Source organism: Triticum aestivum, chromosome 5B, assembly GCF_018294505.1.
Source record: "Triticum aestivum cultivar Chinese Spring chromosome 5B, IWGSC CS RefSeq v2.1, whole genome shotgun sequence".
Taxonomy (NCBI): Eukaryota; Viridiplantae; Streptophyta; class Magnoliopsida; order Poales; family Poaceae; genus Triticum; species Triticum aestivum.
This window is the reverse complement of record NC_057807.1, coordinates 572,112,681-572,128,644: the sequence shown is the minus strand read 5'-3', so window position 1 is coordinate 572,128,644 and position 15,964 is coordinate 572,112,681.

The following is a 15,964-nucleotide window of genomic DNA, read 5'->3' as shown; positions in this document are numbered from 1 at the left end:
ACGTGTGCCAACCCCTATGCATAAGTTCACAAGGTCACTGAACCCGCAAGTTGATCACCAAAACATACATCAAGTAGATCACGTGAATATCCCATTGTCACCACAGATAAGCACATGCAAGACATACATCAAGTGTTCTCAAATCCTTAAAGACTCAATCCGATAAGATAACTTCAAAGGGAAAACTCAATCCATTACAAGAGAGTAGAGGGGGAGAAACATCATAAGATCAAACTATAATAGCAAAGCTTGCGATACATCAAGATCGTGCCAAATCAAGAACACGAGAGAGAGAGAGAGAGAGAGAGAGAGAGAGAGAGATCAAACACATAGCTACTGGTACATACCCTCAGCCCCGAGGGTGAACTACTCCCTCCTCGTCATGGAGAGCGCCGGGACGATGAAGATGGCCACCGGTGATGGATTTCCCCTTCAGCAGGGTGCCGGAACGGGCTCCTGAGAGGTTTTTGGTGGCTATAGAGGCTTGCGGCGGCGGAACTCCCGATCTATTGTGTTCCTGGATGTTTTGGGGTATATGGACATATATAGGCGAAAGAAGTCGGTCAGGGGAGCCACGAGGGGCCCACGAGGGTGGGGCGCACCTAGGGGGTAGGGCGCGCCCCTAACCCTTGTGGCCACCTCGAAGCTTCCCTGACGTCTACTCCAAGTCTCCTGGATTGCTTCCTTTCCAAAAATAACTGTCCCGAAGGTTTCATTCCGTTTGGACTCCATTTGATATTCCTTTTCTGCGAAACACTGAAATAGGCAAAAAAACAGCAATATGGGTTGGGCCTCCGGTTAATAGGTTAGTCCCAAAAATAATATAAAAGTGTAGAATAAAGCCCGTTAAACATCCAAAACAGATAATATAATAGCATGAATACTTCATAAATTATAGATACATTGGAGACGTATCAGCATCCCCAAGCTTAATTCATGCTCGTCCTCGAGTAGGTAAATGATAAAATAAAGAATTTATGAAGTGTGAATGCTAGCAGGTGTACAAGTTTGATCAATGATAATTTCAATTGCCTTTTCTAGCATCATTATATGTCATAACAGTAGCTCATCTCATAAAACTTTTCATGATCATGTAACAAGCTATTCACATGTTAAAGTATAGATCATAAACTTTCTTGAAAACTAGCAAACCACATTCTCAGTCATCGAACAATTGCAATTCATCTTATTTTCAGGAAGGTTCTATGTCAGAGCTTTGATTTAGCAAACTCCACATACCCAACTATCATTTAATCTTTCACAATTGCTAACACTCACGTGATATTTATGGGTCCAAAGTTTTAATCAAACACAGAGAAAGATAGGGGCTTATAGTTTCGCCTCCCAACCATTTACCTCAAGGGTAATGTCAACAATAATAATTTATGAACGCCTACATCCAAGTGGATATATATATATATATATATATATATATATATATATATATATATATATATATCCGGATCACCCCAACACAGAGTGCTTGCCAAAGGAAAAAGTGTAAAAAGGAAAGGTGATGATCACCATGAATCTTGTACAAGGGTAGAAGATAATAGTAAAAGATAGGCCCTTCGCAGAGGAAAGTAGAGGTTGTCATGCGCTTTTATGGTTGGATGCACAAAATCTTAATGCAAAAGAACGTCACTTTATATTGCCGCTTGTGATAAAGACCTTTATTATGCAGTCCGTCGCTTTTATTTCTTCCCTATCACAAGTTCATATAAAGCTTACTTTCTTTGCACTAATAGATCATACATATTTAGAGAGCAATTTTTATTGCATGCACCGATGACAACTTACTTGAAGGATCTTACTCAATCCTTAGGTAGGTATGGTGGACTCTCATGGCAAAACTGGTTTAAAGGATGTTTGGAAGCACAAGTAGTATTTCTACTTGGTGCAAAGAATTTGGCTGATCCAAGACAATATAACTTTTCAGATATAGGAAAACATAACCCATTACGTTGTCTTCCTTGTCCAACGTCAACCTTTTAGCATGTCATATTTTAATGAGTGCCCACAACTACAAAAGATGTCCATGATAGTATATTTATATGTGAAATCTCTCTTCCTTCAATATTCTTTCATGAATTGTTCAAGTGACAAATACAATGTTTGCTAACCTTCAATAAATTTACCACCTCTACTTCTTATATGTGAAGTCATTATTCCCCATGGGATAAGCATATGAAACATATATAATTTCAGATTTATGATATTCAATCATTCAACCATTTACTCATAGGATATAAGTGAAGCACACGAGTAAATGACAAACTACTCTAAAACATATAAGTGAAGATTAATGAGTAGTAAAATAATTATGTAGCTATGTGAAGACTCTCTCTCATTTAAGAATTTCATATCTTGGGATATTATTCAAACAGCAAGCAGAACTAAATAAAACGACATTTCAAGGATAGCACACATCATGTGAAGAAGCAAAAAACTTAGGTTCAACCGATACTAACCGATAATTGTTGAAGAAGAAAGGTGGGATGCCTACCGGGGCATACCCAAGCTTAGGTGCTTGAGACTTCTTAGAATATTATCTTGGGTTGCCTTGGGCATCCCCAAGCTTGAGCTTTTGTGTCTCCTTAATTCCTCTCATATCACGGTTTTCCTAAATCTCAAAAACTTCATCCACACAAAACTCAACAAGAACTCGTGAGATAAGTTAGTATAAACCAATGCAAAAACCTTATCATTTTCTATTGTAACAAATCACTAAAATTATTATTAAACATTTCATACTAAATGCCTCTACATATTTAATACTCTTATCCTTAAATAGAATCATTAAACAAGCAAACATATGCAAACAATGCAAACATAACAGCAATCTGCCAAAACAGTATAGTCTGTAAAGAATGCAAGATTCATCATACTTCCCTAACTCCAAAAATTATGAGAAAAATACTACACTGTAGAAGATTTATCATATCTCAATATGCAAAAAGTTTCAATATTATATCATTCTCTGAATTTTCTAGGGAATGTTTGCAACAGCGGTAAACTTTCTGTTTTGAAACAGCAACATGTATATTTGCAAAATAAGCATTGTAAAGGCCATCCTTGACATTTTTATTGAAAATAATGATGCAAAACATTATTATAAATAACATAAAGAAAATACTAACAAAAGAAAATGACGCTCCAAGCAAATCACATATCATGTGGTGAATAAAAATATAGCTGCTAGTAAAGTTACCGATGAACAAAGACGAAAGAGGCGATGCCTTCCAGGGCATCCCCAAGCTTAGGCTCTTGGTTGTCCTTCAATATTACCTTGGGGTGCCTTGGGCATCCCCGAGCTTAGGCTCTTGCCACACCTTATTCCATAGTCCATCGAATCTTTACCCAAAACTTGAAAACTTCACAACACAAAACTCAACACAAAACTCGTAAGCTCCGTTAGTATAAGAAAATAAAACCACCACTTAGGTACTGTTGTGATCTCATTGTAAATTAATATTGGTGTAATATCTAATGTATTCCAACTTCTCTGTGGTTCATACCCTCCGATACTACTCATAGATTCATCAAAATAAGCAAGCAACACATAGAAAACAGAATAAGTCAAAAACAGAACAGTCTGTAGTAATCTATATCATTCGAATACTTCTGTAACTCCAAAAATTCTGAAATAAATTGGTGGACCTGATGAAATTTTCTATTAATCATCTGCAAAAATAATCAACCTAAAAGCACTCTCCAGTAAAAAATGGCAGCTAATCTCGTGAGCGCTAAAGTTTCTGTTTTTTTACAGCAAGATCGCATAGACTTCACCCAAGTCTTCCCAAAGGTTCTACTTGGCACAAACACTAATTAAAACATAAAACCATATATAACCAGAGGCTATATGAATTATTTATTACTAAACAGGAACAAAAAGCAAAGAAACAGATATAAAATTGGGTTGCCTCCCAACAAGTGCTAACGTTTAACGCCCCTAGCTAGGCATGATGATTTCAATGATGCTCACATAAAAGATAAGAATTGAAACATAAAGAGAGCATCATGAAGAATATTACTAGCACATTTAAGTCTAAACAACTTCCTATGCATAGGGATTTTGTGATCAAACAACTTGTGGGAACAATAATCAACTAGCATAGGAAGGTAAAACAAGCAAATCTTCAAGATTTTCAACACATAGAGAGGAAACTTGATATTATTGCAATATGTAGAAGCATATGATCCTCTGTAATAATAATTTTAAGTAGCATCATGAATGAATTCAACCATATAACCAGCACCTAAAGCATTCTTTTCATGATCTACTTGCATAGAAATTTTACTACTCTTCTCACAAGCAAATTTCTTCTCATGAATAATAGTGAGAGCAAACTCAACAAAATAATTATCATGTGAGGCATAATCCAATCGAAAACTAAAATCATGATGACAAGTATCATGGTTAGCATACAAGTCATCACAATAATCATCATACATAGAAACTTTGTTCTCATAATCAATTGGAACCTCTTCTGAAATAGTGGATTCATCACTAAATAAAGTCATGACCTCTCCAAATCCACTTTAATAATTATCACAATAATATTCCACATACTCCAAAATAGTGGGATCTTACTTCCTAAAGTTGACACTCTTCCAAACCCACTTTCATCAGTATAATCATCATAAATAGGAGGTATGCTTTCATCATAATAAATATTCTCATCAAAACTTAGGGGACAAAAAATATCATATTCATCAAACATAGCATCCCCAAGCTTGTGGCTTTGCATATCATTAGCATCATGGGTATTCAAAGAATTCATACTAATAACATTGCAATCATGCTCATCATTCAAAGATTTAGTGCCAAACATTTTATAGATTTCTTCTTCTAGCACCTGAGCACAATTTTCCTTACCATCATTCTCACGAAAGATATTAAAAAGATGAAGCGTATGAGGCAAACTCAATTCCATTTTTTGTAGTTTCATTTTATAGATTAAACTAGTGATAAAATAAGAAACAAAAAGATTCAATTGCAAGATCTAAAGATATACCTTCAAGCACTCACCTCCCCGGCAACGGTGCCAGAAAAGAGCTTGATGTCTACTACGCAACCTTCTTCTTGTAGACGTTGTTGGGCCTCCAAGTGCAGAGGTTTGTAGGACAGTAGCAAATATCCCTCAAGTGGATGACCTAAGGTTTATCAATCCGTGAGAGGTGTAGGATAAAGATGGTCTCTCTCAAACAACCCTGCAACCAAATAACAAAGAGTCTCTTGTGTCCCTAACACACCCAATACAATGGTAAATTGTATAGGTGCACTAGTTCGGCGAAGAGATGGTGATACAAATGCAATATGGATAGTAAATATGGATTTTTGTAATCTGAAATTATGAAAACAGCAAGGTAACTAATGATAAAAGTGAGCGTAAACAATATTGCAATGCTAGGAAACAAGGCCTAAGGTTCATACTTTCACTAGTGGAAGTTCTCTCAACAATAATAGCATAATTGGATCATATAACTATCCCCCAACATGCAACAAAGAGTCACTCCAAAGTCACTAATAGCGGAGAACAAATGAAGAGATTATTGTAGGGTACGAAACCACCTCAAAGTTATCCTTTCTGATCGATCTATTCAAGAGTCCGTAGTAAAATAACATGAAGCTATTCTTTCCGTTCGATCTATTTAAGAGTTTGTACTAGAATAACACCTTAAGACACAAATTAACCAAAACCCTAATGTCACCTAGATACTCCAATGTCACCTCAAGTATCCGTGGGCATGATTATACGATATGCATCACACAATCTCAGATTCATCTATTCAACCAACACAAAGTACTTGAAAGATTGCCCCAAAGTTTCTACAGAAGATTCAAGACGAAAATGGGTGCCAAGCCCTATGCATAAGTTCACAAGGTCACTAAACCCGCAAGTTGATCACGAAAACATACATCAAGTAGATCACGTGAATATCCCATTGTCACCAAAGATAAGCACATGCAAGACATATATCAAGTGTTCTCAAATCCTTAAAGATCAATCTGAAAAGATAACTTCAAAGGGAAAACTCAATCCATTACAAGAGAGTAGAGGGGGAGAAACATCATAAGATCCAACTATAATAGCAAAGCTCGTGATACATCAAGATCGTGCCAAATCAAGAACACGAGAGAGAGAGAGAGAGAGAGAGAGAGAGATCAAACACATATCTACTGGTACATACCCTCAGCCCCGAGGGCGAACTACAACCTCCTCGTCATGAAGAGCGCCGGGATGATGAAGATGGCCATGGGTGATGGATTCCCCCTCCGGCAGGGTGCCAGAACGGGCTCTGTGACGCCCCCGATTCAATCGTACACTAATCATGCACGCAAATGTGTACGATCAAGATCAGGGACTCACGGGAAGATATCACAACACAACTCTACAAATAAAATAAGTCATACAAGCATCATAATACAAGCCAGGGGCCTCGAGGGCTCGAATACAAGTGCTCGATCATAGACGAGTCAGCGGAAGCAACAATATCTGAGTACAGACATAAGTTAAACAAGTTTGCCTTAAGAAGGCTAGCACAAACTGGGATACAGATCGAAAGAGGCGCAGGCCTCCTGCCTGGGATCCTCCTAACTACTCTTGGTCGTCGTCAGCGGGCTGCACGTAGTAGTAGGCACCTCCGGTGTAGTAGGGGTCGTCGTCGACGGTGGCGTCTGGCTCCAGGGCTCCAGCATCTGGTTGCGTCAACCAGGTAGAAGGGAAAAGGGAAAAGAGGGAGAAAGCAACCGTGAGTACTCATCCAAAGTACTCGCAAGCAAGGAGCTACACTACATATGCATGGATATATGTGTAAAGGGCCATATCGGTGGACTGAACTGCAGAATGCCAGAATAAGAGGGGGATAGCTAATCCTGTCGAAGACTACGCTTCTGGCAGCCTCCGTCTTGCAGCATGTAGAAGAGAGTAGATTGAAGTCCTCCAAGTAGCATCTCATAGCATAATCCTACCCGGCGATCCCCTCCTCATATCCCTGAGGTAGAGCGACCACCGGTTGTATCTGGCACTTGGAAGGGTGTGTTTTATTAAGTATCCGGTTCTAGTTGTCATAAGGTCAAGGTACAACTCCAAGTCGTCCTGTTACCGAAGATCACGGCTATTCGAATAGATTAACTTCCCTGCAGGGGTGCACCACATAACCCAACACGCTTGATCCCATTTGGCCGGACACACTTTCCTGGGTCATGCCCGGCCTCGGAAGATCAACATGTCGCAGCCCCACCTAGGCAAAACAGAGAGGCCAGCACGCCGGTCTAAACCTAAGCGCACAGGGGTCTGGCCCATCGCCCATAGCACACCTGCACGTTGCGTACGCGGCCGAAACAGAACTAGCCCCCTTAATACAAGAGCAGGCTTACGTTCCAATCCGGCGCGCGCCGCTCCGTCGCTGACGTCTGAAGGGCTTCGGCTGATACCACGACGTCGGGATACCCATAACTACTCCCACGTAGATGGTTAGTGCGTATAGGCTCGTAGCCGACTCAGATCAAATACCAAGATCTCGTTAAGCGTGTTAAGTATCCCGCGAACGCCGAACAGGGCCAGGCCCACCTCTCTCCTAGGTGGTCTCAACCTGCCCTGTCGCTCCGCCACAAAGTAACAGTCGAGGGCCGTCGGGAACCCAGGCCCACCTCTACCGGGATGGAGCCACCTGTCCTTTCAGCCCCCTCGTCAGAATCACTTGCGGGTACTCAATGAGCTGACCCGACTTTAGTCACCATCTGTATAGTATGTATGTATGTATAGTATATACCCGTGATCACCTCCCAAGTGATCACGGCCCGATAGTATAGCAAGGCAGACTGACAAGAATGTAGGGCCAATGATGATAAACTTGCATCCTATACTAAGCATTTAGGATTGCAGGTAAGGTATCAACAGATGTAGCGACAATGTCAGGCTATGCATCAGAATAGGATTAACGAAAGCAGTAACATGCTACACTACTCTAATGCAAGTAGTATAGAGTAGAATAGGCGATATGTGGTGATCAAGGGGGGGGCTTGCCTGGTTGCTCTGGCAAGGAGGGGTCGTCAACTTCGTAGTCGAACTGGGCAGTAGCAGCGTCGGTCCCGTAGTCTACCGGGGAGAAGAGGGGGAAGAAACAATGAATACCAAATAAACAGATGCATATCGATGCATGACATGACAAGCGATGCTAGGCGTGCCCTAACATGGGATAAGGTGGTACTGGTTAAGGGGGGAATCATCCGGGAAAGTATTCCCGGTGTTTCGTGTTTTCGGGCAGAGGAGCCGGAGGGGGAAAGTGGCGGGTTCGATAGGTTAGGGGGGTGTGGCGGACGAACGGACTGCGTACCCGGAATCGTCTCGTCGTTCTGAGCAACTTTCATGTTGAAAATATTTTAATCCGAATTACGGATTAAAAGATATGATTTTCTAAAGATTTTATTAATTTCTGAAATTTAATTAATTATTTAATTAATTCGAAAATGGATTTATGACGTCAGCATGATGTCATGCTGACGTCAGCAGTCAACAGAGTTGACTAAGTCAAACTTACGCGTGGGTCCAGTGGGACCCACCTGTCATACTCTGTTAGGTTAATTAGGGTTTAGTTAAACTAATCACTGTTTAATTAAGCTAACAGGTTAATTAGATTAATTAATTAAGGTTAATTAACTTAATTAATTCAATTAATTAATTAATTAATTAAATTTGTTTTTATTTTAATTATTGTTTTATTTATTTCTATATACTTTTTTTTACGTTCTCGGGGCGGGCCCCTTTGTCATAGGGCCCTGGGGCTAACGGGCGTGCGTTGCCGCGGGTGTGGCGCTGGGCATCGGCGCCCGACTGGGCGAGCGCCCAGATCGGCAGGCAGGGGGCAGCCACGGGCGTGGCGAGGCAGTGGCCGGCCGGCGTGGGAGGGAAACGGAGTGCGGGCCGCAACGAGCGCCCGGCGGCGCAGGAGCGGGCGCGGTGCGCACCAGCAACAAGGACGACGCAGCGACAACGGCAACGCAACGGCAGGAGCAGCAGTAGCTAAGCATGAGCAGCAGTAACAGTGGGCCGGCTGGGCGGCCTGGCTAGCCCCGTGGCCAGCTGGGCCGAGGCCCAGCGAGGGTGGGGCTTTTATTTTCCTTTGTTGTTGTTTTCTCATTTTCTTTCTGTTTTATTTTAGTTGCACTATATTTTTGGTTTAGTAAAATATGAAAATAGCTCTAAAAATAGTGTGTCAAATTAATCCACTATTCTAAGAAGTTTTACCTCAGAATAAAAAAATAGTTAATATTTGGTAAAATATATTAGGAGTATAACTAATTGTTTTGATGCTGTTATTAATCACTTATATTAAATATTTTATAAAGATGTTGTTACTCCACCAATAATATCCATGATTTATTTGCCACATTAAGCACATTTTAGTTTTGACTTTTGAAAACTTTAATTGTTTGACTCGATTTTAAATTTGAATTCGAACCGTTTCTGAACCATCGCGAGATTAGTAACAGTAACGAGGTGATGTGGCATCATTAGCGTGGGATTCAATTTTAGCAAGATTATCCGGGGCGTCACAATTCTCCTCCACTACAAGAAATCTCGTCCCGAGATTTAAGAGGGGGACTAGGGGGAAAGGTCTGGTTACGAAATCCTAACGAATCTTCTCGTCTTTGGTTGCTCTTCTCGAAGAGGTCGATCCATTACATTGATGTCTTCAGTTCTCTGCTTCGGGTCATCATGATGAAGTTGTCGTCATTACTTGGGGATCTTCATCGTACTTAAGGAAAGGATAAGGGGTAGCTTCAAAAGGACAGACCTCTACAGGGTTGACTATCTGGTCGATAACATCGAGGAAGGTGGCGGAAGTTACTCTCGAATTGAATCTTAAGAAAATATCGAGAGCAAAGTAAGGAGGTACCACGAGAATTTTCAAACGGATAGGCAAGCGTTCGATGCCTAATCAGAAGGTGAAAGGGGTTCAAGGCAACGAGAATAAGTACTGCGTCTGATACCAAAATAGATCACTTGGGACAGTGGTTCGTGATTTACATACGAGTCCACGCGCGAGGAACAACTTTGGGAAACAGGGGGTGTACAGGAGAGTCAGCTTTCGATTCCTGTGGAAACTGTGGGTTATGGGCCCACCATGTGGTTGAAAGTAGGAAGGGGGCCGACACCTTGCACGGTCACGATAGTAAGGCGTGTTAGAGGGTAGCCTATCAGTTATGTCGGCAACAACATCGATACCAAGGGCGAGGGACGAAGAGAACCATTTTCCTGCTCGTTAAACGAGGCGGGCTAATAGGCAAGGTTCTCGTCCATCGGTGGCATACCGGAATGTCATCAACAATAGTAACAGGGTCTTACTGACAGAGTTGTACACCGAGGTGTTTACAAAATCAGTGACTTATTACTGCTTAGAGCATATAATTCCCAAGAAAGGTCAAACAAAACCATGGAAAGGGAAATGTGATTTCCAGATTAAACAGAACAATGGAAAGGAAAATGTGTTTAAACACATATTTCAGGGGTATATCCTTCCCAAGGACAAGCAGAGCACGATATCCATGACAGGCTATAACGTAGAAAACTCTTTAGGTAAGGGGAGAGAAATTTCATGACATTACCCATACAACGGTGTTTGGATAATTGAGCAGGAAACATTTAACATTGGGCTTCAAATGTTCTTGTTGAAAATTGGAGTACCATAGACATGCTTCGAGATAGCATTGACATGGCCAACAGGTGAAGATCAGACTTTGGAAACAGAAAGGATTCATCAGGAATAACTTATAGAATAAGTCTTACAATTCCCTCATGGAAGAATGGTTAACCTTGCCAAAAGGAACAACTATAACAATAGGTCCTCCGGCCAGGGGTGCTAGGCATGACATCACCTTACCGGGTCTTATGAAGACTAGCGTTATAACTCTTGTAAATATGTTCCAACCATCATATCTGACCGAGATTCAGATCCAATTGGTGTCATGATGCCTCAGACTCAGGATGTCCGAGAAGAAAAGGCGCAACACAAATCATTGAAATGGCATTGCAAGATTCTCGGGAAATGAACTATGGGAGCGGGTTCCTGAAACAATAGTTCATCATTAAACCAAGGAGAGGTGAGGGGGTGGCTGATTGACTCAGCGACAATTCATTGAGATTTTCAAAAGATGGATTTCCACAATAATGTGAACAAGAAGATGACATTTGTCAGATCAAATGGTATAGTGATGTATGCTCGAGGAAAACATACACAATTAAACATTGGTTGAAAGGTGCACCCGAAATATGGGTTGGGTTGCACGACCAATGTCAGAATGGTGATTCAATAGTCAATAGCCTAAGAATGAACTTTCGACCATTAACTTCAAAAAAAAATAGGGTTGCTAGAAGGAAAGAATCCAAACAACACCGTTCACTTGTTGGAATTAACACGGGGACCAAGAAAAATGGTGATGGTGAGAAGTATTTCTATGTCAAGAATTCTCAAGAGGTGGAACAAATCTCAGAACATTCTTGACATAAAGGATGGTAATACTCCAAGGTAAAGAAGAACAATTGCTGGATAGCAAGGAACTCAAGGTATAACACAAAACAGGAACAAATTTTGTGTTGGAGGGAATGCAATAATGTTGTGGATGATAACCCAAACCATCGAGGGCAAAGGATGTTGTTTCTCATCAAGAATTCGATAGATATCTTGGAAGACCCCAGAATGTTGATGATCACGACACCTCTGTCTAGAGATTTCATGAAGGTGTAATCGATCGGCGATGACCTCAAGTCAAAGGAATGATGAAGCGAAAGGTTATTGGAGTCACGGGTACGTCATAAACTCCAAACCAAGTTTGTTGTTCAAGGCAAAATGACATGATGAGGAAAATTGACGTAAGCTTAGCTCATCGTCAAAAATTGTGCTCCGAGAAGAAGGACCAGGTAGCACAGTTAAAAATCAACACGAATGATATAGCAGAGCAGGCTAGGAATGACATGATCGGGTACAAACTCGTACTTAACGAAGATCACTGAAGAGTTGTTGAACTGTAGTGCGGACTTGGTTCAGTTATCGGTGTCTTTGAGTGTTTAATAACTCAGAGCCCGTGAAAAATTGGAATCAGTGGGAAGGTAGCACTTGATGAAGAACTCATAAGAAGTTATGCAGATCCATGATAATCTCGAGATACCAGGGGGGTAATACTCGACACAAGATCAAGTAAAGGTTGGACTGGTGTATTGATCCATAGAAGACAATTGTTTTAACTTGTCCGAGAAATGGAATCAAAGAAGAACAATCATGGTCGGAACCACGGTTGCAAGGGATCAATTCACAGATACCATATGTTAGTTATCAAGGAAATAGTTATTATTACAAGAAGCTTCCATGATAGGATATACATCGCGTCCATGGGCATGAACACAAAGTTCAAGGTCGACTCCCACTTCCTCAATGCATAATCTTCCATTCACCTCTCGTATTTCGAAGATGACATTAGTTGTTGAAGGTTTTACCTGGTGCAATACCAGATAAGTATGACTCGTGAAATCTTTCGGGTTCACACCGATGAGGGAAGGCGTTGGTTCAATCCCATCGGGGCTTCTTAGAAACATATACCACAAGTTTCAAGAGTAAATAACACAAGCTCGAAAGCAGAGCATGGTTGGCCAAAGCAGAGGATACAACTTAACAAAGGCATTATGTATCAGGGAGAAGGACTCACAAGTGATTCAATGTGAAGGGACACTGTCGGATAACAATCCAACAGGACTTGATAGGATCCACAAGGATCTGATGTGAGTATCGATACTCAATCAGAGGAAGGAAAGGAATGCGAATGCAACAGGTTATGGAATCATCTGAATAATTCAAAGCTTAAATGCAAAGGAATTATGATTTCCAAACAAGGATCAGAAGCAGACGTTCTGATCAAGGATGGATCAATTGAATATACCAGAGGCAACAATCGACGACAGATAGTTTGGTCGAGAACCAGCTCATGTTCAAAATGACGTCTGAGCCGGAAAGATAATCCTAGGACTCGACTGATGATTGTGAACATTCACAACATATTGAATCAACGGACTCAAAAATGATGGTGACGAAGGGTGCCAATATGAATACTATACTTATGGGATTAATCATAATGAAAGCAAACAAGAAATTCCAGAGCAATAGGTTGCTGAGGATTTTCGGAATATCGAATGGTATTTCGAAGACTTTTGTGTAACACATAAACAACTGGGGGATGAGCGGATATTCTATAAATGCGAGAATTAACCGTAGGGGTATTCAAGTGACAAGAACAGCAAGGCAGTAAGCTCAAGGGATTATCGAAACCACGACGAGTTTTTCAGGGTATCTTGTAATAACAAGACCAACTGGGGATGATATAAGAATAACAACTGTAAGTAGTTACCCATAAGGGTTTACGGTGGAAGGGGAATTGCAAACGCGATGAACACAAGTTCTCGGCCTAACAGCGGAAAGTATCTTCAGGGTCTTCACGTGCAGCAGACGGTCATCAGTAATAAGGGGCTCTCCGGGTGAAAGTGATAACGAGATCCTAATGTTAGATTTAGCAAAATTCATTTAACCCGAATAGAAGAGAGATCAGAGTCCCAGAGTAAAGGTCGAGGAGTAAAAGATCCTAGTACCACCCAATGGCGACGTGGGCCCGTAAGGCACACAGCCAAGTTAGTAAAAGTTTTGCAATGTCTAGACTCGACTTCGGCCAAGGAGTGTGGAAGGGGGATTCCTACAGGCAGTCGGCTCTGATACCAACTTGTGACGCCCCCGATTCAATCGTACACTAATCATGCACGCAAATGTGTACGATCAAGATCAGGGACTCACGGGAAGATATCACAACACAACTCTAAAAATAAATAAGTCATACAAGCATCATAATACAAGCCAGGGGCCTCGAGGGCTCGAATACAAGTGCTCGATCATAGACGAGTCAGCGGAAGCAACAATATCTGAGTACAGACATAAGTTAAACAAGTTTGCCTTAAGAAGGCTAGCACAAACTGGGATACAGATCGAAAGAGGCGCAGGCCTCCTGCCTGGGATCCTCCTAACTACTCCTGGTCGTCGTCAGTGGGCTGCACGTAGTAGTAGGCACCTCCGGTGTAGTAGGGGTCGTCGTCGACGGTGGCGTCTGGCTCCAGGGCTCCAGCATCTGGTTGCGTCAACCAGGTAGAAGGGAAAGGGGAAAAGAGGGAGAAAGCAACCGTGAGTACTCATCCAAAGTACTCGCAAGCAAGGAGCTACACTACATATGCATGGATATATGTGTAAAGGGCCATATCGGTGGACTGAACTGCAGAATGCCAGAATAAGAGGGGGATAGCTAATCCTGTCGAAGACTACGCTTCTGGCAGCCTCCGTCTTGCAGCATGTAGAAGAGAGTAGATTGAAGTCCTCCAAGTAGCATCTCATAGCATAATCCTACCCGGCGATCCCCTCCTCATCCCCTGAGGTAGAGCGATCACCGGTTGTATCTGGCACTTGGAAGGGTGTGTTTTATTAAGTATCCGGTTCTAGTTGTCATAAGGTCAAGGTACAACTCCAAGTCGTCCTGTTACCGAAGATCACGGCTATTCGAATAGATTAACTTCCCTGCAGGGGTGCACCACATAACCCAACACGCTCGATCCCATTTGGCCGGACACACTTTCCTGGGTCATGCCCGGCCTCGGAAGATCAACACGTCGCAGCCCCACCTAGGCAAAACAGAGAGGCCAGCACGCCGGTCTAAACCTAAGCGCACAGGGGTCTGGGCCCATCGCCCATAGCACACCTGCACGTTGCGAGGGCGGCCGGAAGCAGAACTAGCCCCCTTAATACAAGAGCAGGCTTACGTTCCAATCCGGCGCGCGCCGCTCCGTCGCTGACGTCTGAAGTGCTTCGGCTGATACCACGACGTCGGGATACCCATAACTACTCCCACGTAGATGGTTAGTGCGTATAGGCTCGTAGCCGACTCAGATCAAATACCAAGATCTCGTTAAGCGTGTTAAGTATCCGCGAACGCCGAACAGGGCCAGGCCCACCTCTCTCCTAGGTGGTCTCAACCTGCCCTGTCGCTCCGCCACAAAGTAACAGTCGAGGGCCGTCGGGAACCCAGGCCCACCTCTACCGGGATGGAGCCACCTGTCCTTTCAGCCCCCTCGTCAGAATCACTTGCGGGTACTCAATGAGCTGACCCGACTTTAGTCACCATCTGTATAGTATGTATGTATGTATAGTATATACCCGTGATCACCTCCCAAGTGATCACGGCCCGATAGTATAGCAAGGCAGACTGACAAGAATGTAGGGCCAATGATGATAAACTAGCATCCTATACTAAGCATTTAGGATTGCGGGTAAGGTATCAACAGACTGTAGCGACAATGTCAGGCTATGCATCAGAATAGGATTAACGGAAAGCAGTAACATGCTACACTACTCTAATGCAAGCAGTATAGAGTAGAATAGGCGATATCTGGTGATCAAGGGGGGGGCTTGCCTGGTTGCTCTGGCAAGAGAGGGGTCGTCAACTCCGTAGTCGAACTGGGCAGTAGCAGCGTCGGTCCGTAGTCTACCGGAGAGAAGAGGGGGAAGAAACAATGAATACCAAGTAAACAGATGCATATCGATGCATGACATGACAAGCGATGCTAGGCGTGCCCCTAACGTGGGATAAGGTGGTACCGGTTAAGGGGGGAAACATCCGGGAAAGTATTCCCGGTGTTTCGTGTTTTCGGGCAGAGGAGCCGGAGGGGGAAAGTTGGCGGGTTCGATAGGTTAGGGGGGTGTGGCGGACGAACGGACTGCGTACCCGGAATTCGTCTCGTCGTTCTGAGCAACTTTCATGTTGAAAATATTTTAATCCGAGTTACGGATTAAAAGATATGATTTTCTAAAGATTTTATTAATTTCTGAAATTTAATTAATTATTTAATTAATTCGAAAATGGATTTATGACGTC